Here is a 22,608-nt window from a genome sequence, read left to right as displayed (position 1 = left end):
TACACCTAACTGATTTGCTTCAAAAGTGATTTTAGGTCAGGGTTCTTCCTTCTAAGAGACCCTTGGTTTTCATTTTTCTGAGGATGAGGTGGTGCAAATTTGAACAAGATTGATGTCTTTTCAATTTAAAATTATTAACGATATTTATTCTTGTAACCGAGTTCCTCAGACATAATGTACTTTCCCCGCTTTTTTATTTTTCCAAAAAGATTTAATGGTCTTAATTTCTTAAAGCTCATGATTCATAAAAAGCCCTTAAACTATGTAGTCTTTTAAAGATCAATCCCTTTGTATTATTTATTTACTTTCTATTTATATATTTTTATTTTTAATTTTTCCTATATATATATATATATATATATATATATATATATATATATATATATATATATATATATATATATATATATATGCTCTCTCTGTCAGTAGGGAATTTCAATCCTATTCGTAATTATATTACCGTTTGTTAAAGTAATTATATGAAGGAGGATTAGGCTACAATAATAAAAATAAATCTCAAGATTAAAGTTACAAAACGACGGGCGCTTTGCATCAGCTCTAGTGGGTTTTTCTCCTTTTAAATTTCGAATAACATCAGAAAAGCATTTATTTTCAATGAGAACGAGAGTAAAAGGAAATAATCCAAAAGTTGAAAATAATTGGGTAGGGTTAAGGACAGCTGTAGGGAGGGCTTTATTGTCCCAATAAGGGGTGTTAACTGTGCCGTCTATTTAATCATTTGAATTAAAATGAACATTTACTCTCAGTAAGTTCATTCTGTTGTAAAATGTTCTTCAAAACTGAGCTGCAGATAACTGCCACTTGCAATATGTAGTATAAATAGCAGAAAATGCCATCTGCGCTTCAATTAATGTAAATAGAATCCATTGCTTTCTTTTAGTAAAAGCTTAGTAAAATTATGGTTGAAGCCCTGATAATAACCTTGCTGACACGAGGGTGAGCAATTAATGACAGAACGTATATGAAGTGTATAATATAATATAATGTAATGTGCATGGGGAAAATAACTCAGGCATTCAGGCTACTGATGTAAATGAACTGTGTTGCACAATCTGTAAAGTCATCTGTGTGTTTAAAGGGCAGGACGTTTGGAGCATTGACGTTATATTGGCTTAAATGAGTCGAAGAAACAGCTTTTATCACACACGCTGTAAGACATGAGAGTCATTTAGGAGGCACTTTTTTTTTTTTTTTTAAGTGGCGTAGCAGTGGAGTGTCGTGCTCTCAATGACTTATTCGCTGCGTTTAAGGATGCCTTCGTGTGCTGTGAACGACTGCAATGTGTCTGCTGAGCAACATACAGGTAAGACAAAGGCTTTTCTCTTCTCTTACACGCGATCAGCTACAACCTCAGTAAAGGAAAAAGAAAGAGAAAGGAGATAGCGTACAGTTATGCCACTAGTGCTGCGCTGTATAGAGTGAAAATAAAGATACCCTGTAAATATTTCACTCAAAATAAAAGAACCAGCATCTGGCCAAAAACACACTTGAGTAAAAGTAAAAAAAGTACAGCTTTAAATTTGTACTGAGTATTAAAAGTAGAAGTGCTTTTTTCCCAGTAGTTTAGTTAAAGGGGGAAAACGAATCAAAAAATGCATTGAGCAGGTCAAACACATGCATCAGATGAACACAAACTATCTCTCTCTTCATATAACACACATTCATTCTTTCTTTCAGTGAATGTGAGCTCAGTAAGTCATACATCCTCTGTTACTGAATCAGTGTCTTCTTTAAGTAAAGCTGTAGGCATATGTAAGAAGATTACCGATACTAATATTTTAAACATTCATGTTTCTGTAGTGGTCCTGTCCCCTTTGCTTGTCATCTTCATTTGAAAGCCTGGGACTAAATAAGTCAACTATCACCTTTAATAACGGTGCGATGCAGAGGTTAGAAACATATTCCAAACAGGAATTAATAAAGAGAGAATTAAATAGAATTAAAATATTTTGAAAGGCCACTTTTTGTTTTGTCTACCTCACTGTCTAAAAGGATCATTAATTAATAGATAATGAATGCAATTTATCCACTACCTGCAGTAGCATCAAGCACACGAACATATTACTAATTTGAGGCCGTCTTACGTGGATTCTGGCATAGTTTTGCATCTAGCTGGCGCTGAAATAATTGTGACGTTTTTATGTTTCATTGACCTGGTCGCGCGTTAAAAAACAGGCCAATCAGAAGAGAGGCTCATGAATACTAATTAGACAGGCCAAAACGTACCTGTTTTTGAAAAGAGCTCCTGAGAAAGGAGCTATAAAAACATATTGAGATGTTTTTGTTACTTATACCACAACTATATATTCTTAAGGACATCAACAGTTAAAATAAAACTCCAAAAAAGGTATACGCCATGGTGGGACCTTTAATATTTAGAGTAACCATGAATATATGTTTTGAGGACTGGTAGTGCGATTATATTTTATTTTATTTTTTTATATATAAAAAGGGGGAAATTAAAAATAATTGTGATAACAAACAAAATTGTAATACTACAAACACTGCTACTAAAAACAATATAAAACGCACTAAGGTTAATGAACTGCTGGGTTCATGAATATTAATCGCGTTCGCTCAAATTTTGCTTAAAATTGATTTGCTGAAATCAAAACCGGGATGGTGATAGGTGAGCGCCAGCCAATCAGATTGTTGTTAGCGCATTAGTCCCGCCCACTACCGGAAAAAACAGCAGTTCTTAAAAGCTGATAAATTTCACCGAAAATACATCAAAGAATATTGTTTATATGTAGAGCGTCAATTCTGCTTTTTATGCGAGACTCTCCAGCTCTGTATCTTTCTTTCTTTGCATGTGGGAGTCAAAGTGTCGGCAACAAGAGTTAATGGTAGTCAAATCCGTCCATGAGAATGACCTGAGCCTATAATAAATTATAGTAACACCGCTTTTTAGTGTCAGTGACGGTAACGACTTCGTAACGAGGAAACTGTAAAAATTATGATAAAAATAATGCCATGAGTAATGCAGTTTCTTTTGCAACGCTGTTATTCCCATCCCATTGATCCCAGTCTCCTTGTTTCTAATCTAAAAACTCTGATATTGTTACGCAGTAGCTGAGAACAGAAGTGCTGTGCGGGGTCAGCCAGAAGGTCCGAGTGCTGTGCTGGGTAATGACTCAGCCCCACACACCTGCAGTCCAGGACCCAACATGTTGCGTGCCACATGGGGTAAGCGCTGCAACATGGTTCTGTACATGAGCTCGGAGGAGTCCGATTTCCCCACGGTAGGGCTCAACGTGACAGAAGGACGCAGTCAACTCTACTGGAAGACCATACGGGCCTTCCAGCATCCACGCACCATCTGGAGGATGCTGATTGGTTCCTCAAAGCTGACGATGACACATTCGTTGTCCTTGAGAATTTACGCTACACTTTGTCCAAAGTACAACACGGAGGAGATGGGCTGTATTTTGGACGTAGGTTCGCGCCGTTTTCGCACAGGGCTACCACATGAGCGGAGGAGCCGAGCACGCCTAAGGTAAGGAAGCTCTGAGGAGGTTCGTGAAGGGGTTTTGCTGATGGCCTTGTGGCACACCGACACGGAAACTGAGGATGTTGGTTTGGGAACATGCATGGAGACGATGAAAGTTCAGCTGGGTGATTCAAGGGACGCTTTAGGAGACAAACTTTCATCCTTACCCTCCAGATCATTACCTGCCCAGACAGACACTCAGACCACGACCCTGGGCACCTCCTCTATGAGCATTACCAACCCATTGAGGTAAGAGTTAGATGTTTAAGGTAGGATTAAGACTAGAGAATTAGACTGGTGTGAGCCAATAGGACTTCAGGAAAGGTTGGAGGAAGTTCCCATAACAGAGAGTTATGGAGTCAACCCAGGTCTTCTCGTCATAGTGACCACTGTAGGGATCTGGTGAATTTTTTTTTTTGCTAGATGAAGAACTGGATTGGACTCCCATAATCAGTCAGTGTTTTAATGTCTCTGTTCCTCGTTCAGGAAAGGAGGGTTAAACAAGACGCGTTCTTTTACATCCTCACATAATGATGTTATAATATCATCCATGCAGGTGATATTACCATGCATGCACTAATTAAATTATTATAATACATGCACAAATGAGGCCTTTATTCACCCCCTGGAGCTGTGTGAGACACATTTAAATATGGATGCATGTGCTTATTCGGCTACTTTTGGACAGTTGAACAAAACAACCCCATGCCATTATAAAGCTTTGAAAGAACCAGGACATTTTTCTAATGTAACTCAGATTATCGTGATGCACCTAAGATGCAAAACTGAGGGTGAGTAAAACATGTACTAACCCATTAAAGAAACGTACATTTCACCCTAAGTCTAAGTCCTCTGTTCACACATGCTAACACTATTAAGAGCTCATTTGCTTTTATCACACGGACATGTCCAAGTCTCATGCCTAAGGACCGGAAATGGTGACTTAATGAAAACGGTGACTTATGGAAATGGTGATATCAGATTTTCAGGCAGATACTAGTAGATTTTTTAACTAAAACATGTTCCTGAATAAACATACTTTGTTGATCCTAAAACAACATCCCTGTTTAAATGTAATGTATGCCCCTGTACTAACCCTAATCATAATTTGCATGAAAATGCAAATGCTCAATTTCTTTCATTAGAAAAGGCATTTTTAAAATGAATGAATTGATATAAAAGATCTGCCAGGGTATTTTAGGGTTGAAACTTTATCAGACATGCATTGTGGAAACCTGAGAGACATTGTAAAAAGGGCATATTAAGTGACTTTTTAACAAATTTGTTGTTTTTAACAAGGATGTTGATCCAGAACGTGTATGTTTGGTAATTCTATAGTCTCATCTTACTAAAAGAGTTAACTCTGCGTGATGCTTCATTAGAAGTGGTGTCTATGTTAGTATTTGCATAAGACTATTATTCACAGAAAAATAATGTGACCTTTAAACCCCTTGAAACAAATCAACCCTTTTCACACATTTATGATCAATTAGTCAGGTAAAATATAGGGCCAGATATACTAAAAATAAATCCAATTTACCTCAGCTGGAAATCATATTATTGATCTTTATGTTAAATACATTGTCTTTTTCTTGTTTTTAGGGCCCTGGATGCTGTTCAGATTTAGTAATCTCTTTCCACTACATAGACGAGTGCAAATGCACACTTAGAGTATTACACATATCACCTACGCCCATATGGATATAAATACAGATTTAAGCCAGATTAGCACTCGAACAACAGAAATGACATCTAAAAACAAGTAATGTAATCTTTAGTGAAATTTATTGATACGTGTATACTTTACTTCACTGTATACCATTAAATGTATGTTATAGTTATTACTCTATACAATATTAAAACAAGTTTTACAAAGTTACAGACTAATAACTTTATTTGTACTAAACATTCATTACAATAGCTTTAGAAAAACACAGAGGTTTGCTTCATCGTAGTAAGTGAAAAATGCAGAGACAAAAAACAGGTTAATACAGATTTTCGGGTGTCATTCATTTATAAAGGAAAAAACTGTATCTTTGATTGTAATGGCACGTTTAAGAATTGATCTGAGGAGTCTTGATTACTACAAGAAACATGAGTAATGAAACATGGATAAACGTTGTTGAAATAATTGATGGGTATTATGTTATTCATACAATATAATACAAATTTAACATACAATACTATCCCTAAGAGTTTAAATACAGATGTGTGATGTTATTGATCAGTGCTAGAAGTGGGTCGATGCTGTCCTGTACACAGTATTAGTTATGCTGTGCAAGTGCTTTTTTACAGTATAAAGCAGGACATAATTTATTAGCTTCTTACATTAAGCGTGGGTTAAAATTAAAAATGCGTATAATTCGTTCAAATAAATAAAATAGGTATGTATCTACGCATTAAATTTATGAAATGTAGCAGTGAATGGGTGCCGCCAGAACACAGCTTAGTCCAAACAGCTGATAAAAACATCACAAGTAATCCATACCCCTCCAGTCCATCAGTGAACAACTTGTAGTGAAAAGCTGCATGTACAAAAAATGCATTAGAAAGATTTCATTTCAGTTTTTATTTCAATTTACCTAATTTACTTTAAATTATGCGTAATATTGCTTTCCTCAGTGAAAAATGTCTGAATCAGGAGAGATGTATACACAAATCATGCCCTACTTACTAATGATCCAAACATCAGTAGATGGACTTTATCAATGGAAGAAGAGGATTATGGGCGTGATATTTTTGATAGTTTAAAGTTAAAACATCTTGATGGATTTGTTTCATACAAAACACCGCTTTTCTTTTTTTTGGCAAGATGTGGACTGGAGTGGTGTGGATTGCATATGGATTATTGTGATATTTTATATCGACTGTTTAGACACTCATTCTAGCGGCACCTATTAGGTATAACTGTTAAGCAAGTGATGTAATACTCACTGCATTTGAAGAAACAAACTCATCTACATTTTTGGATGGCCTGGTGGATGATTTAAATTGTCAGCAAATTCTCATTTTGAAAGTGAACTATTCCTTTAACAGAACTCACAATTAACAGAAATATTTACTATTTCTATGGAAGAATATTAAAAAATAAATGAATTTGTAAAACATTCAGTGCGACTAGGAAAAAATGTGCTACTTTGATATATGCACATGTTATTTTCTAGAGAAAATGGAGCAGCACTAGTCTAGTAAACGTGATATTTAAAAATAGCGTTGACTCCAAAGGACATATATCCGATCTACAGTCAGTGTAGCAGGAATCCCTTACTGTTCTGCAGAAACACATGTGCGCGCAATGAAAATGTATCTGCATAGTGCATGAATGTGCAGTGTTGACACAGCTTGATGTGAATCTGCTGAATGAAGTTTCTGAGGGTATGTTATGTCTGGACACAAGTGTTTTTGACAGAGGTCTTCCGTCCTCGAAGCGGTTGCTGTTCGCACTGGCACCGCATTCGCAGAACTGTGCGCATGCTGGCTCTCGGCGTCGGTAGTACTACATCACCCTGCATCTCGAGCACTGCCCAGGATCAACCCTGCCTAGCAGCCTACCTCTGAAACATATACAAACAGTAAGCCACATCTGAAGTACTCCAAAGTGAACTGAATCAGGTTTCCAATCTGGCATTTAAATGTGCCAGATACTCAAGATGTAATTTACAATGCCAGTTAATACTCAGGTGTAGGCCTTACTTGTGGCCTGTATTTGTTTTGTAAGCAAGGTGTTTACGCTTTCATGAAATTGTTTGGCTTGAGGGGCCGTGGGAGGAGAGGTTCGAGAGGTGGCCGATTTCTGGAGCAGGCCAGCCTTAGCTTATAAGGTGTCTGGGGTCTCACAATTGAGATGGAGGATTGTCTCGCTTATCTCCAGCAGGCGATCTGCTCACCTTAGAAGCTCATTTAAAGACCCATCAAACAAGGCGCTCCAGTTGTTATCAATATGCATATCATCATAGTGCCGTCTGGAGAAGAAGTGGTCTCAAACTCAGTTGGAAGTGCATCCTGTGAAAAAGAGGGGTATTTAAAACTGGCTATCTGCCACTCTTTCCATGTTTCATTTAATACTTAGTAAAATTTCACTGCTTCATCTGCCATTAATATATATTTTTTATATTAATTGAAAACCTATATTTTTTATTCATGGACATGTTTCCTTAATTCCTTTTAGAGTTTAATCATGGCCATATTTTAATCAATCATTCTCTTGCTTTCTTTGCAACTGAGACTCATGCATTGCATTTAAATTGATGAAATTTAAGTTACTTTTTAAATCACCTCATCTCACTACACAAAGGGTCTTGACAACTTAATTAGCTGAGACAACTTCTTTTACAGTATGTTTAAAGACATGATGGAATTTCCCACAAAAACTTAATGATATGTTACATCTAAAATCACATTACTATGAGCCTCATTTGATGCAACAAGTAAATAAAAAATAAAATGACCTCTCTTGCCCTCTGCTTGATGAAATAACTTCCTGGTGGGAAACTCTAGCCCTGTCTGGAACCCTGCTCAGGCTCAAAATGGAGGGAATGTTTTGCCATTTCTGACGCTCAAGAAGCGGTCTGTCAACGCCTTCTTGGCAGATCTGACTTCCAGCAGATTTACTCTCCAGTGCTGCGCAATCCACAAGAGCGCTAGTATAAGCGTGTTTGATAAGTTACTAACGCTTTAAAAAAGGAATGCAGGCATACATTACTGTGCAGGCCTGCTTGAAGTTACCAATCAAGTAGATATAAGCTTTACCGCCAGGCTCCAGGATGCCAAAATGTTCATCCTGCTTTGTAACCTGCATACTGGCGTCACCGCTGGTGTCTGCGGCGCCCACCACGGATTCTCCAATCCCAGCACTGCGGGAGCCTCTTCCGCAGCATCTTTCAGCCTCACTGCATCCACGCTTGTCAGCCTGGACTATCCGCCAGCACCATCACGATCTTCTTACGCCCGGCCGGGCTGCTCCGCGAAGAGCTGGAGTAGCCCGGTTTGATGGCGCCTGCCTGGAAGGTGCCCTCGCCTCATATATCGCATCCCCGCGACAGCAGCTGGCTACTTGCCTGGTCGGATAGCCGTTGTAGGCTGGTCACTACTACGCCGTCCATGCGACGGGAAGAGAACTACCCCGACACAGTGGCTTCATGACTCACTGGATACACGATCTGATCAGACCATTATTTCACGGGGACCTTCACCAGCCCAAAGTTCTCCCTGCTGACCTATGCACTTTCTGAGCTTAGTCGAAGGATGAAGACTAGTCTAGAGGAGTTTGTCCTGCATCTCAGACTACATCCTGAGAGAAAACTGCACAAAAGTAAGTGCCTCTCACCCAAAACAGAATCTTTATATAGTTTTACTGAATAATAGGGATGATTTCTGTATACTATATTTTGAGTTATTCTGATCACCTGGTCTCTCTGTGGGATCAAGTCTAATATGTTAAGGTTATTTATACAATAGAAGCCAGTCTTCTGAAAAAAGTTCTTAATAAAAATCTTTGACTCACAGACTCAGGCCGGGCTCTCCTTCTCTCTGGTTTTCCTATGTTTTTCAAGTTCTGAATTTATTATTAACAGAGTCCAGTACTCAAAGTTGTATTTCTCAAATACAATTTACTCAGTGATTTCTCAAGTAGACTTAAGACTAAATGGCACTCTAAGACTGAATTACAAAATTAGAATTCGAGGAAACTATGAAATGAGTTCAGCAATGTCTCTGGTGTAATGCTAATGGTTTTTCACATTGCTTTTAACATAGAAATAGAAACAGCTTTGTGGGGCATCAAAACTTGAATTTCTGTCTCGGAGTCTCATAAGTTTCACTGGAAATCTATATTATATTATGGTCTTGATATTAACTCATTTTGAATCCTGGATTTTGGGGATCAAGTCCCATCTTGGAGTGCTAAAACATGGCAGTATGGTGGACATTCATTCAGACCATCGCTCTCTGGACTTGGACTCTACTCTGGTCTGAACTTTGACTTGGACTGCAGCCAGTCTCTCTGACTTCTACAACTTCGCTCTGAAGAGAAAGCATGCAAAAATGCCAACTCAGAACTGGCTGGGAGTCCTGGTAACTATGCAGCCACACCTTGTCTCCTGTTTGTCCAGCCATTCCATGTTCTCCATCTCTCCTTTTCTTCCACGTCACCTGGCAGGCCCTGTCACCCTGAAACCATCAGATCTTTGCATTAATTTTGTCATTGCATTTGAAAGAAAAGTATGACACTGGCAACACTGACAACGCCACATATTACAGTCATTTCCAGTGTTTTCCTATCTGATGTTTACTTCTCTCCAGGGCAGACCATCACCTGAGGCCCTCTGAGACCAGAGGGAACCTTGAAACTCCAGGATCTCCCTGTGATCACAAAAAATGTCATTTCCAAAGGTCTAAGCTTCCTCTGTATGTGAATGTTTTATTGGTTTTCCAGATTGATTGAGCTGTAGTATGGTTTTTACCTTTAGTCCTTAAATTCCTCCTGGAGTGTCCTGAAAGACTGAGATAACAGCTACTCACTGCACTTATAAAAATCATATGCATTAACTGAAGTTTGAATATATTCTGAGACTAAGTAAAATCTATTTTAGGAAGTTTTATTGAACCTTTTGACTCCATCAGTCCAATCCCTGGAGGATCTGAAGGCCCGCTGTTCCAGAAGTAGCCCCTGGCCCTGGAAATACAAATAAATTCACTAATTTAACCTGCATTACTAGACTAGATTCCCAAAATGAATTGTATATTGACAAATACCTTTGGTCCAGGAATTCCTTTGTCCACTTCAGGCCTAATCTCCACCGGGACTGCCCAGGCAACCTTCTGGAAGCCCCTGAATACACTGGCATATACAGACGCATGTATTATTACCTGAGTTTCCAGGGCTGTTCTTAGCAAAGACTGCTGTCTCCTCTGTACACCTGTGGTCCAGGATAACCTTACACTTCCTCAGGCCTTACCTGGCTGGCCCTGGACTTTCCTCTGCTCACCCTGAAACATGCCAGCATAGATTTTAGGTTAGGGGCAAATAAAATCCTATTAAACTATCAGATAATAGTCTTTGAAGCTATAACCTTAGGGCCTGTCAGTCCCGACACTCATTTCTCCAACAGGACCTTGGGGGCCTGCAGAGGTCAACTGGCCTCCTAAAAAAACATACAACTAACATAATATAAAAAGAAATATATATAATAAATGTATAACATTCAAGGTTAGAATGCAAATAAGACAAACAACTTGTCGACAAAGGCACCAATGCACAGCAGATATTTAACTTTAGCACAAATATTCCTTTTTACGTGACCTTGAACCAGGTAATCCCTCAGACCTGGAGGCCCGAAATAAACCCACTGGCACCTAAACGTCCTGGTTCTCCCCTAGGTACAAAAGAGATCTTTTATTACTAGCCTTAAGAACATGCTTGCTAGAGTATATAAGACAACATGGATAGTGAGAAGATTTATAGGTTTTATGGGTGGATATTCCTACAACGTATAACATGATTGTTAGAAGATCGATCATGAACAACCATAAAAGTGTACAGCCAAACCCTAAAGACCTTTATGAACTCTCTTGCAAGTCATCTGACATCCCAGATTCTCTAAATACAACTACCTGGATATCAACTCCACACATTCCCAATGCAAACCAGATTGTATGTTTTTAAGCTCTGGTCACTGGTCTCCACGACTTTGATGTTCCCGGGTCCTGTGCTTGCTCCAAGGAACTTCCTGGAGACCTCAGGATCCTCTGTCCCCTCTGGTCCTGGTGAGAGATTCACAAACAAAATTATGAGTTTACACAGTATATGACTATTATTCAGGCTTTTAGGTTGGAAATACTAGCACTCAGTCAGTCAGTCTCTATTTACATTATAATTTTAAAACACTTTTTGCTCAAAGTATTTAAATATCGATCTGCTCTAGAAGATATGAGATAATCCCTGGAGGCATTAGAGGCTAGGTTTTACGCTACAGTACTATGTGCAGATATATCTGATTTACGGAGGCTTTGCAATGTGGTCACCATCCACCAGCATTAACACAAACTAAAGGAGCCAGCATACATCTTTTTAAAAAAAAAAACTGAGACTGTGTGTTCATCTGAAAGAAGATATATACACATACACATACACATAGGATGGCTTTGGGATGAGGAAATATGCAGAAATTTCTATCTTTGGTGAATCTATTCCTTTGCAAGTCTCCTAAGGACTTTTGCAGGTATATATTTAGGATTTTATCTAAAATTTTAAAATAGTATAAAGTATATGATTGATTTTTTCTAAATATTTTATTTCAAAAGTTTTAATGCCTACCAAATCTGGATTTATGGATCAAAAATGTGCAGTAAATTTAACAATAAATTTATTACTGTGATAAAAGCCGAATTTTCAGCATCAAGGATCTAAAGGCCCTTCATATGATCCTTCTGGAATCATAATATACTGCCTAAGAAATATGTTACATTAATTAATAATAAATGTATTTATTTGTCTAAATTTAATTTCTCTAAAAATTAAATTTTATATATATATATATATATATATATATATATATATATATATATATATATATATATATTTTTTTATGTGAAAAATAAGGAAATATCTGTTGTCGAGATATATTAGAAAATGAAGTTACAACATGTGCTAAACTCACTTTGAATCAATAAATCACTTAATTGCAAATGGTGTTTACTTCATTTGGCAATTGTAACCTAAAATAGCAAATACTAGTTTGTGGAATGGCCATTTTTTACATGACTGGTGTCAGTGAAATTGTATTCTGTGAATCACTGTTTGATCATAAGAGCTACATGTCAATTCATACTATTGTAATGTAAAACAGTTGTGGTAACTAAGAAAATACTAATGGTACTCACCAGGAATACCTCTCCTGGCTGGTTTCAGACCCTGAGCACCAGGTGTAAAACCTGCCCCACCCTGGACATAACGTAATACAGTGCAGAAATACTATGTGAGTAAAACACATAGAAACAGGAATTCAATGCATGCTGTGGTGCAAACTACAGCCATTTGATGTCACAATATTTGCGCCAGATGAGGAAAAACAGATGAGAAGGTATTTCGCTACACCTTAAAACTGCATATGACTACATGACATCTATCTACTTTTAGCTGTCTACAGGTTGGCATTTACTGGAATGGTAATCAAAATATTTAGAAACCAGTGACTCAGCAGCTGTCCCCTACTCCTTGGACCCACTGACCCATCTTCACCCGTGGGATACCAGGAATACTGTGTGTCTGACTGGCCTGGTTCTCCCTAAATATACAAACCAATATACCGCCATTATCTCAAAAACATCATGGTGCTGTGTAATTCAGTAGGGTACACACTGAAAAAATACGGAATAGATCATATTTGATTTTAGATAAGTAAGGGAATTAAAATCAGCATACTTTGGTCCTGGTCTCTCATTCCTCTCCTCACTTGGTAATCCAGTTTCCTCCAGGAGTTCTGGTCAATTCTGGGATTAAATTTGAAATGTACTGTACTCATACAACACACAGATCCTGTCCGGTAGTTGAGTTAGTATCTATTATATAATCCAGCCAAAACTTATATGAGGTAATGCACTCTCATTCTTTGAGCAAGCAATATCAATCACTGAGGCTACTTTTGGCCCATTCAAATGTGGCTTCGTGGATATCATGATAGCTTAGAATTGTGCTACTTGTATCAGATCACAAATATAACAAAGCAAACGCCACACAGTGCACCCAGTTCACCATGCCCACTCCGGTGGGCCTCTTGGGCCAGATGGTCCCATGGGTCCCGGGTCTCCTGCAGGAGAAACACTACATCCGGGGTGCGCTTATAAAACAGTAGCTGCACCGCTATAATTCTATAAATAACGTGCAGAGCATGCAGCCTATGGATATAAGATAAGATGAGAGCAAGAATTCCTCTTTACTCTTTCTACCCTGGAGCCCAACTCCTGGAAATCCCATCAGTCCAGGCAAACCTGCCGTTCTGTGTTACTCTGCATATGGAGAAACAATTGTCTCTAAATATTGGATCTTACTATACCCGCACAGCACGCTTTTATTGAAACTGAGTTGATACTTACCTTATCACCTGATGCTGATCTCAGGAGGTCCAATGCCCACCCTTAGGACTCTCAAATCTCCAGTCACCCTGGAAATAACAGTGTGCATCAGTGCAACCAGTCAGCACTGTGGTGCCAGCTGAGCAGACTCCCATTGGTTACATATAGTGTACTTTAATTGTAACTGAATGTACATTCTGTGATACTTCTGTGAGTTTTAAGCAATCGAGGCTTTTATTGCACTCTGGTTTCGGGTCCTGTAAACCCTCTCCGGGAAACTCCTTGCTGCCTTGAACTCCTGGAGGTCCTGGAGGGCCCTAAATACCAGATACTTCAAATATTACTTATATTATACACATATACAGTGTGTATAAGATGTCTGATAGTTACAGTGCAACTCTGGGCTGATGAGGATGTGTTTCTCAGTGTTTCTTACTGGATTATATCACTACGGGCAACTTAAGCCCACGATACTAACAGGCCTAGTCGGCCCAGGTCTGCCTTGGCCACCTTCTCCCTCTAAAGCACAAAGACATGATTTCATTATAATTATACAATAATAAATGCATGTTGATATACCTACCATTCACAAAATGTAAGATTTGAAATGTTTTAAAGTCTCTTGCCTAATGAGGCTAATTTATTTGATTATGAAGAAATCAGAAATCTTGGCATCTTTGTCATTTGATTACCTTCGCATCAGGAATCCTCACCCTGGTCTCTGGGGCCCGTGGGTCCACTGGGTCCTCGCCACTCCTGCAGATGTCACTGGCATTGCTGTATCACGCATTCTTTAGTCATCTATGCACATGCTACACGCTTATAATAAAGTGCGGCAGCCCCTTACTTTTTAGATCTCGGCGGCCTCGGCCAGTGTCTCAGTGGGGTTGTTTATCAGTCCTGCAACAGGTACATATTCCAGTGTTAGTCTTTCTTATATAGTTCACTTGAGTTAGTTGCACTGTGTGTGTTTGTGTTTTAGCATTTCTGATGAATTTTAAAAATTAAAGTATTACTGATGCAGGGGCCATATTACAGATAATTTAACATCTTAAATTAAGTTAGTCCTACTTATAGGGACTTTGTTTCAGAGATCATCTGGCCCAATCTTTACTAAATTTTAAATACAGCTTAGGCACGGTGGCGGTAAAAGTTCAAAAGAATTTACATTTGTCTGTATCGTGCATTAACTGGCTCTGCCATTGATAATTTTTCAAGAATTGAGTTTATAGTATCTGTAGCTCAAAACTTATCACAAAATATGACATACTTAGGCTACAGGACATCTTAGAGTTTGAAAATCGTACTTATGTGGGGCATTTACTGTACTGTGGATGTGGAGTAATATTTTCTCAAATATAGCTCAGCTAATCTCAAATAATCAATAAATGCATAAATATGTGAAAAACTAGCAGACGATGATGCTGCTTTTTGTAGGAGCCTTTTCTGCCACTGAAATAAAAAAATAAAGAACGTGCAACTTTTTTTTAGCCTACAATTCAGATTTTGTCTGAAATTTATGTACTTTTTCTCTAAAAATTAATTAATACAAACTTGCAACTGTGAGTTCACAATAATTAATGTATACATATAATCGTGACTATGGATATCACTCTTTTTCCTTTTTCCACCTCTCTTTCATTCTCAATCATTTAAATTTCCGACTGTAAATCATTCTCAAATCTGTCTCTATCCGCTTCTGGCTGCCTGAATAATTCTCATATGTGCTAAATAAATGCACATATAAAGTCTTATCTCAGAATATGTAGAATATAACATTTCTAGAATTCCGTGTATACATTTGTGCAGACTGTTTAATCTGACTCTATAAACTCTATGATGTGGACTTGACTCTAAACTGGGCCAGCTTTGTTTCCATAAATTGTAGCTGCTTTTACAAAAACTGGAAACAGACATAGTAAAGCTAGCTGTGCCACTACTTATGATGTGTTTTTATTGGATACATGATAGTTGTGATACAGATTCCTCTTCACACCGGAGAATGGACTGTGTGGGAAACTGGAAGTTCTATAAATCTGAATCTGGCTAAAAGGGAGGCTGTCCACACACCAAAAGCACAGGGACAGAGACTGGCGGAGGAGGGCAGGAGAGAGAGCAACTCTGGTCCTTGTGCTTAATCCAGAGGAAACAAAGATAGCCGGGCTGAGAGGAACAAATGGCCTGTAGGCCTGGATCTACTGTCGGCGATGCTATAATAGTGTAAGAACAGCCCTGATCCTCGATCACATTCCATTAGTGCAGGGACAGGAGAGATCGTCTCACTGTGGTGGAGCCTGATCGCTTCCTCTCTGCGCCTCCTGGAGGTGTGTTACTCTTCACAATAATCATAGATTTTATCATAAGTTTCAGCCTGTTCTTCGGTCTGCATGCAGATTTACAGACATTGTAAGCAGAATCTAAATGTAACTTCCTCGTTGATGTCGGCCCATAGTTGAAAAAAAGAAATCAAATATAAATGTCACATGTTTTGTCCAAAAGATTTATCAAAATGTTTTGAAAGGTTTCTATGTCTAATGAGGCTATATATAAAAACCCCAGTAAAACAGGAACTGCCAAATATCATTAGCGTTAGCAAGTTCTTATAATACACCGGCAATGTTTCTCATTTTCATTAAATTGCTTAAATGGAATATACTTACCATGCAACAATATATTTTTTATAAAAATATGAATTTTAGCAGTATTTCAAATGTCACATGATCCTCCAGAAACTACTATTAATTTTGATTTAGTGGTCTAGGGAAACATTTCTTATTACCTAATAAAAAATATGTTTCTTATAAATGTCACTATTTTTAATATTATCTTATATATTTAATAAAATATATTTATTAAATATACAAATACATATATATTTCATCATTTTTGCTGTATCATAGCACTGCATAATAACTGCCACTCAGGCGCATAAACGAAGCAAATCACTTCCTGAAATTCAAGTGCATATATCACAACCTGACTCTCTCGTGGTCTACGTGGTCCTGGAGGGCCGTCTGGGGCCTCGTGGGAATAAAAATATGATCGTCGTGGACACTGCAAGTGGGCCGTATACTGGCCGCAGTAGATCAGAGAATCAAGCCTTAAAACTTACTTGATCTCCTTCTTGATCCCCTGGGGCGCCATTCTCCTTTCCCGCCTGGGTGGTGAACGGAGACAGAGGAAAAAGTTCAAGTGCTTGTCCTTGCTGTCTGATATCATCTGTACATCTACTCACCGGCCCGCTGATAAGCTTGCAGTCTATTCCAGAGAAAAACAAGTGACCCAAATGCACTCTGGCCTTTTCCCTTGAACCTGGTCTCCTGTGATAAAAGAAGCAAGAGCTCATCAATCAGAGACCCAGCGCCATAAAGTGTATCATAACCATCTTAGAGCAAATGCATCAGGATATTGTACCCTTTGTAATTTCCAATCCTGGACGCCCATTTAAAAACCTCTGCCTCCTCCCGATAAGCAATAAAACAGAGGAAACCAGGGATTTGCAAAATTGTTGTGATCGTACATAGAAAACCGAATTAGTGCAATTGGAAATCTTACTTTCTAGATCCTTCAAGACCAGGAGGCCCACTCAAATCCTGGATCACTTAGTTTACTCTTAATATTTATAAGAAATTGCTAAATGAGCAGGCGAATAATAATTTCAATTGTACATCTTGTAAAGAAATATGTTTAGATATATTTTTCTTTGTGCAACTGAATGATATTCATTGACCAAAGTATGTTTTCCATTCAGTTCAATAAGAGCGGGCGGATTGATTTCTGATAATGATGGAGAGCTGATGATGCGGCGCTTTGGTTTTGTTAATCTCTACATAATCCACGGGTCTTGATCTTTAACTCCATCTGTGAAACACGGAGAGGCCTGGTGGAAAGTTTTCTCCAGCACTCCAAGCGCACTCTGCGCTGTGGTAAACACTTCCCTAGCCCTTGACGCGCCAGCCTCTCAATCCACCTGGGCTGCTCTCCCTGGCCTTAAGGTGCCAGAGCTTCTGTGGGCGATGGAGTTAACTGGCCCATCAAACACAGCCCGAGAGAGGATTACTGCTGTTTAATACTTCTCCCTGCAAAACAGTTTGAACTCTGTTTGTTCATGACTACAGAAACTGCGCAGTGTTTCCTAAGTTATCATAGACCTGATGTCTGATGTCTGGTGTACTGAAACACCATCCAGAGTATTCAGATGTGACTCATTGACAGATACGCTAGGACGCTTTTATATAAAACTCAAATGTGCCAGGAGGAATGTTATTTTAGTACTAATACTGTGAATAGTATATATATACATTTTTTATATACATTATACATAAATTTTACATAGTTCTAGTGGGATTCTAGAGATTTTTTAAACTTACTTAGAATTAAAAAAAAAAAAAAAAATATATATATATATATATATATATATATATATATATATATATATATATATATATATATATATATATATATATATATATATGTACTACTTTTAGTTTCTCTATAATATCAAAAGACATATTAACAATGCTAGTGCTGTTGTAATTTTAATATCTACAGAAATATATGTATTGTATAAATATGTATTGTATATAATATGTACAAAAAGTGTGATATATACTCACCGGATTTCGGAGGACTTCTCCTTTCTCACACTGACAGGATTTGGGTTGGAGGACACTGTAACAGAAACACAATCTCTCAGAGATACGCCAGCACTATAACATGGCGTGTACAGTGTTTTTATTCCATTTTGTACTAAAACAGTTTCAGCTCAAATAAATATTCTGTGAGTGTATACAGAAAGGATTGCAATCCTTTTGCAAGTAAATCATTAGATTTACTTTAAAAACAAACTCGCACACTCGTGACATAAATGTTTTTTATGAAATAACTATACTTATAACTGTGTTTAAAAGTCTACTCTGTAAAAAGAGAAAAGAGAGCATTTTAGACTGGATTGAACATAACTGTAAACTGCTATCTGATACATACATATTTTGAGGAAACTGAGAGATGTTTCTGCCATACATGATAATTATGTTTCAAATAGCTTTTCACTACCTTCATTTTTGCTAGCGTGGCTGCTACCTGGTCTCATGGTACAAATGTACCTGTGTGCACTTTTTCCTAGGTCTCAAAACAGGTACCAATAAGTACATATCTCGTGGTTTCCAATGATTTTAACGCAACTGAAATCCACTTGTTTCAACGTGCACGTGTATATTTCGTTTCAAACCACTATAAATATGCCGTGTAAGCTGCATAAAAACAGTGTTGGGTGAAATGTACCCTAGAGGTAATGATTCTTTTTGAGACCGGGCATAAAGAGAGCAATGCATTACATCTCCCGCGGAGTTTAGATTAGTGCTTGTCTAATGTGCATCTTACCATTTTACGCCTTCCGTCCGCCTTTCTGGCATCCTCTAGGTGAAATGGCCTGTCTCTAAACACTCACCAGTTCTCTGAAGAGCTTGTCATCCAGCCGCGGTCCAGTGAGGCTGAAATAGATGCTAGCTGGGGCGCGCTGCCAAGGGCAGGGACTCAGCCTACTGCTGTCCTCCCTGCCCCGGTGGGCGGATCCTGACAGCCCGGGCTGACGCACATGCGGATGTTGGTGGTTCTTGCCGCCTCGCGCCGCGCCTACAGCGCTGGGGCTGCGCGGGTGGTCCACCCTTCCGCTAACAGAAGCGCCGCCTTGCGGCTACTGGGCGAGCGTCTCGGGTGCAAAGAGGCAGAGGCGCGCAGAGACGGTGCAGGTTGAGCAGGTGCCGTGGCCGGCGTAAGCTCGCGGCATCCACTCGCCGTGAAACACGCCGATGTCCCGCCAGTCGCGAAGTTGTGCTCCACTGAGACGGTGCTGCTGTACTGCAGGAGGGCGTAGTCTCACCTGCAGACACGCCAGCCTGACACCCGAGCTGCACTGGGGTCTGGCGCTGAAGCTAACATTTAACTCCCCACGCTTGCCTCTCAAATAACAGTATTTCTGGCTTTCTCTAACTGTCCACTAGAAACGCAACTCCACTGGATACAGAAATATAGCTGGGCGCTGGGAGGAAGCGAAGATAGCACAGGTGTAAGAGGAGCAGACAGGAGAAGAAGAAGATAAAGATAGGAAAGACAGGAAGAAGACAAAGATGGACAGACCGGACGGCAGCACAGACAGACAGAAATAGAAAGCTGGTAACAGAAGATAGAGACAGAGGAGAAAGACGGACAGATGGGGAGACAAATTGGAAAGACTGATAGACAGAAGAGAAAGATGGACAAAATAGACAGAAAGAAGAGGAACGATTTACAGGCAGATAGAAGAGAAAGATGGACAGAGAGAAAGAGAAGTAAAAAAAGACAGACGGAAGAGAAAGATAGACAAACAGACAGATATAGATAGATGTTTAGACAGATAGGAAAGATAAGTAATACATAAAGTACAGAAGAGAAAGATCTACAGTAAGATAGCATTTAGATAGATAGGTAGAAAGATTTAAGAGAGAAGACAGGCTGATATGTGGGCAAAACAAAAAAGACAGAAGAGAAAAATGCAATGTAGAAAGAAGAGAAAATAGATAGAGAGACAGAAGAGAATAAATGGATAGATAGACAGACAGAAAGATATGCAAAAGATATAGGATTCTACAGAGTAATTAAGAGTAAAGATAGATAAGATAAAAAAGAAAAGTAAAATAGACGGGGTCAGCAGGAGGATTTGGAAGGCAGACAGACAGGCAGAGATACAGAAGGAGAAAAGACAAAGGGACAGGTGTAGATGTGTGCAAGATGTAAGTGGTAAAGACAGATAGAAGATAAAGATTTAGATATAGAAAAAAAGAAGAGGAAAAACAGATAGAGATAGATGAGGAAACAGTGAAATAGACAGGAAGAGACAGGTAGACAAAAGAAGATGAGCTAGACAGACAGATAGACACAGGTTTCTTACTTTGACTCTTCATTCCCTGCATGACACTGCTGTCCGCTCTGGGTCTGTCTGTTTTTTCTTCTGTTCTGGTTTCTGAGCACTCAGAGGACAGTATCAGCAGCAGGACACAAGGCATCACAATTGACACTGCATCCTTCCTGCTCATTCACCGCTGCCTGGGTAAAACGCTTCAACTAGATACAGAAGAGGAAATATGGCCTCATATAGTCTCTCTTTTTTACAGTATGGTAAAATCACTTACTCATACTAAAGCCCATCAGCCTGTCTTATAACAGCCGGACAGACTTTCATTAAACGCTCTATTAAAGTAGCCAGCCAGGTGGCTGTGGTTGGCAGTCTTTTTTTTATTAAAACAGTAAGCTGTGAAATATTCATCGCGGTGACAAAAATCACTGTAATAACTGCCAATAATCAGCCGCTTTACTCGGTTTATATTAATGAGGTAGATAATAGTTTATTGCAGTGATTAATAGCAACTGAATGCCGCAATGCATGGATTACACCTGGACCAAGGAGAACCTAAACCTTGATCAGTAGAAATGCAGAGGGTCTAGACAGGCGCATCCCGTGAACTGGCCCCAGGCGGCCACGCACGTGGCCTGTCCAGTTCACTCCCCAGGAGCTGCTAATAAAATCACTCCTGGTGCCATAAATATTTAACTGAGAAATATTCACGCTTTGGCTGCATAATGATGCGATTCCTTCTTTCCGCAATTGAATGCGATTTTTGTTTTTTCTAGTCGTGTCTGTAGAAGCTTGAGAATTCAGCAATAAAATGGGATCGATTATTTGAGCAAATCATGCCATTGATATACTATTTTATCTTGAACTTTATATACTCAGCAGCGCTGTGGATGCATAACGAATCGTCATCCGGATATGCAACCGCCTAGGCATTTGTCACGGTGGTTACTTTGGCCAAAAATGTTGACTTCTGTCTGCACTGGCCCGTGTCCTTGGTTAACTCCAGTGCAGTGATTCAGGCCCAGTCCTCGGGATTCTTCATGGTGAGCTTATATCTCCGCATGAAAGAGCTTAGAGGAGAACTGCAAAAAGTTTTATTGCGGCTGTGCATATAATCGTGAAGTAATGCAGTAAGGCCTTCTGTAGATTGTAGTCAGAGCTTCAGTGTGCCAGCATCCTGACAGTAAACTGGCCCACTGCTCTGGGACTCTAGAGTTAAATCTCTTTGTCGGTGGATAGGGAGCGATTATTCTGACAGCTCTGATTCCTGTAACTCTTGCCAACATTTTATGTGTGTCTTTTCAACCATTAGTTCAGACATGGTGTAAAAAAAAACCTGGAAAAAAAAAGGCAAGATATTGTTTAAATTAAATCTGCATTACTTATAATAGGTATTAACAAATAGCTTCTGTCTCTGACTTTAATAAAAAAATCATGTGGCAGATGTAAAATCTCCAGAAAATCTGGCAGGTCTAAACTGGATTTCTGTCAGTGTCCTCAAGCTAAAAAGGAAAACGTCTCTTTTAGAAACAGAACCTCCCTCTACACCTCAGAAATGGCTTTCTTTTAATACAGCTTTTTATTTATTTATTTTTATTTATTGTGGCAAAAATTGAATAGCAGAGTTTTCTTAGATTATTCTTAAAGAATTTTTAGATGCGCCACAACCTAGAAATGAATATGGGTTTCTAGAGCTTAAAAAGATAAAAAAACTTAATAAAACAAAATGTATGGGCTTATAATTAAAAGCAGAGAATAAACAAGCTTAGATAAATCAGATTTGCATTTTGTAAATGTACAGAAAATTACTTAAGGATGGAACTGTAAAATATAAATCAGAATTCTAACACAGTTATTGCTTATATAATATATTTGTGTATACTTAGTTCTATTTATTATGTATATATATATATATAAATACAAATATGTATAAGATTTATTTTAAGTTTTTTAATTTAAGAATTTTTCTAGTGCCATTGCATTACTTAGAGTATAAGAAAAATTTTTAAATGAAATATTTTTAAAAATAAAAAATTTAATCTTACATTATTTTATAACATTTTTCTCAAAATGAAATGGGAAAGGAATAGATAATAAAAGGCAAAAATAACATGATTTTCTTTTAAACTACTTA

General features: G+C 38.5%; 1 pseudogene; it reads left to right on the top strand.

The window, feature by feature from the left end:
• The first annotated feature begins 1,272 nt into the window (after positions 1-1,272).
• Positions 1,273-5,315, top strand: LOC122323839 (annotated as a pseudogene).
• The last annotated feature ends 17,293 nt before the right edge of the window (positions 5,316-22,608 follow it).

The sequence above is a fragment of the Puntigrus tetrazona genome, chromosome 19 (assembly GCF_018831695.1).
Source record: "Puntigrus tetrazona isolate hp1 chromosome 19, ASM1883169v1, whole genome shotgun sequence".
Classification (NCBI taxonomy): domain Eukaryota; kingdom Metazoa; phylum Chordata; class Actinopteri; order Cypriniformes; family Cyprinidae; genus Puntigrus; species Puntigrus tetrazona.
This window is presented reverse-complemented; position numbering and strand designations above follow the sequence as displayed.